The sequence below is a fragment of the Brassica oleracea genome, chromosome C5 (genome assembly GCF_000695525.1).
Source record: "Brassica oleracea var. oleracea cultivar TO1000 chromosome C5, BOL, whole genome shotgun sequence".
Lineage (NCBI taxonomy): Eukaryota > Viridiplantae > Streptophyta > Magnoliopsida > Brassicales > Brassicaceae > Brassica > Brassica oleracea.
The window spans coordinates 19110105-19113202 of NC_027752.1; the positions used below are offsets into that span (position 1 = coordinate 19110105).

General features: G+C 41.8%; 1 long non-coding RNA gene across 1 annotated transcript; it reads left to right on the forward strand.

Annotated features, from left to right (window-relative positions):
• Positions 1-212: 212 nt before the first annotated feature.
• LOC106296066 lies at positions 213-2317 on the forward strand. The gene is made up of 2 exons (XR_001261143.1): positions 213-1114; positions 1309-2317. It is a non-coding gene; the product is annotated as an uncharacterized LOC106296066 (long non-coding RNA).
• The last annotated feature ends 781 nt before the right edge of the window (positions 2318-3098 follow it).

The following is a 3098-nucleotide window of genomic DNA, read 5'->3' on the forward strand; positions in this document are numbered from 1 at the left end:
AAACTGGTAAAATTCGTGGCATATGAGAGATGCTATTTGAGAGAACTGTCCTTTCCTAAACCAAAATATAGTCCCATAATCGGGTCCTTAATTAGGCCACTGCACCCGAGTTGGACAAAATATTTTGTGACGATTTTAACCCTACACCTCTAATCTTGACCCTATCCGTAGTGGTGTCAGTAGGCTCTGCTACTGTCTGATATACACGCCCTGACTCAACCAATCATACTCTCATAGTTCTATCTTTTTCTCATCGATGGGAGACCCTAATCTTCCTCCTTGTATATTTTCTCCCAATAAAGAACCCTCCGGCGAGAGGGTTAACTCGTACCATAGGATTAAAGACGACAGAGTCCATCTTTGAAGCACTTGATTCAGAAGAGCTTGTTTTTCTGAGGAATTTAACCTTTGCAAAGGTTTTAATCCTAGATGATAATCCTCCTTTTTTCGATGCCTTTGGCAATTTTCGTACTTGTGAGGAGGTTGAAGACAAACAAGACGTACAAAATCTGGATTTTGTTTGCTTGGAAGCCTAATCGATTTTCACTGAGTTAGTTTGAACTGTGGGGAACTTCCTAATTCCAGGCATAGGAAGAGAAAATAAATCTCGAATGAGAAACTTTACTGAAATGAATTATTTGGGTCTTTAAAGTCTTGCACCATTGAAATTGTGTAGACATCCTGAAGAATCACAAGGTTAAGGACATGGCGACGAGGATTAAGTTTGCCTGTCTATCAATCACGTCAGTTGTACTTCGCCCATCATCTCACTTTCCGAAGATCATTCCCGAACATGTGGAGCTCATCTGTGATCTAGATGAGTTTATGGCATACCCATTGAGAAGGGTGAAATTGTTCTAGCTCAGGATTTGTTTGCTCTTAGAGGATATGTCGATCCAATCCAACTTGTTATGATGTTGTTGTAGTTACTTTGGAGGAAAAGGTTAACCTAAACGAAACCGGTCGTTGTGGCTGAATCTTATAGTGAAACAGAGGTGTCAGTGGGTGAAGATGGAGCTTTGTCAGATGAATCAGCGTGCTCTGAAAAACCATTTCAACTGCCAAATTTGTGATTAAACCTTGGCATTCTGGAGACTTAGACGTCGAATACAAGGTAAGTGTTACACATATTGTTAACAAATATTAATTGTGTTATCCGCTTCTCCCCTTATTATCGGTTAAGATGTTTTATAACTCCTAATAGTTAGATCAGAACTAGTAAAAGGCTTAGGCTCAATTGCTTTTTATATTATGCATATATCCCCAATCAATTCTCTCACACGCACGGTCTTTCCACCTATTACGTAGGTCTATGTTCGATCTATTCTTTATGATCCACATGAGGAGTTGTTCTTGGAGATGATCTTTCATGGTCAGATGAAAATGAAGACCCGACAGTAGAAACATTGGTTCGTCTTATAAGTGAAGGATTTGTATTCAAGATGGAGATGTTTAAAGGTGGGCTCACAGCGGCCGATATTGTACGAATGTGTGCAGAGAAGCAAAGGGAGAAGGAGACGAAAGAGAAGCATGACAAAGAAAATGCCGCATAGTCAACCGAGGGTGAATCTTCAGACCATGTCTCTCATATTTCAATTGCCAATCTCGTTGCTACGCAGATTAAGGAAGAAATTGGAGGTCTAGAGTCTCGAATTGTTAGTGGATGATAAGATCATGGTCATACTTGCTGAGACAGGGCAGAGTTAGATAGAGGGTAAAACGAGAACTACAGGTCTTGTTGCAGAGAAGGTGGGATCCGTTCAAAGTGGCTAAGATGTAGAAAGAAGAAGTGAAGACTCTGGTGGAGCGAGAATCACTAGTAGTACTAAGTATTTTAATTAAAGTGTTGTCGTTTTGCATTTCATTAAGTGTCGGAAACCTTAGTGTGCAAAAATATAATTAGAAATCTGATCAGCTTTTATTTCCTTGTCATCTTCGATTGACATCTTTCCAATCCCAATTTCATCTTGTGATAATCTGAGTTTATCATTTTGGTATCAGAGCTCATGGATCCTCTTGACCTTGAGCAACTTTTGTTACTACCCCGAGAAGCTTTCCGCGAAGTGATGAAGACAAAATCAGACGAGGAAGTGACGGCCTTCAACTGGATAATGGGTGAACGCTTGCGACAATCTCTGGAGAAATGCGAGCTCGAGCTGGAGCGTAGTGAGAGGTTGAGGACAAAAGCCTTAGAGCTTTCGCTAGTAAGAAAACAAGAAACCCCTACCAGAAGATTCGTCGAACCGGCGGAAGACCAGAAACTACCTGTTGTGAGAAAACACATAGAAGATCCTCAACAGATCGAAGGTTTGAAGAACCCTAAGAAGAAATCGATGGAGGAAATGGGATTTTCACTACCAATTGTTGTTTCTTATGATCTTGAACCTTCCGAGACACCCATCTCACGCCGCTGTTACCAGAGGGTACCAGTTTGCACTGATTTACGCTATGGACGGTTTAGGAAACGAGGGAAAAGGCATAAGATCTAGAGGATGGGTTTCAGTTTCGAGGGAGAGTGGAGATGCTGAAGACTTGATCTGAACACTTGACGTGGGTAACACACATGGTGGAAATGAAGAAACGAGGCTCGTCTGTGAAGAGGAAGAAACGAAGTGAACTCGAGCAATCCCCTACGGTCTATGGTTTTAAGGGAAACTCCATGAAGGGAGATCTTGCACAACCTGCAACTCTGCGCAAGACAACAAGATCATTGGACAGGACTGAGACCCCTAGAAACAAGGATAAATGCTTGTTGGATGATCCAACATATGATCTAGCTTATGAAACTGGCAAGAGTACTGCAAAAGTGACTGAGTACAAGCGTCGTTTGAAGCTTCCGAGGGAGTTATGACGGGGCGGTCATAGGGCGAGAACAGTGAAGCACATGTACTCCGGGATAACTCAAGAGGGTTCTGTTCATGATTACATAAGCAGTTTCAAGGCTCTAAGTGAAGACTGTAAAGATCTTCCTGAGAAATACCTAATGAGTGTTTTTGTTAGAGTGCTGAAGCAACCGTTGCAGGACAAGGTCAGGCTTTTACAACTCTGTAAGCTGGTAATTGCTATGGACTTGGCCTTATAGCTTGAGAATGGAAGCA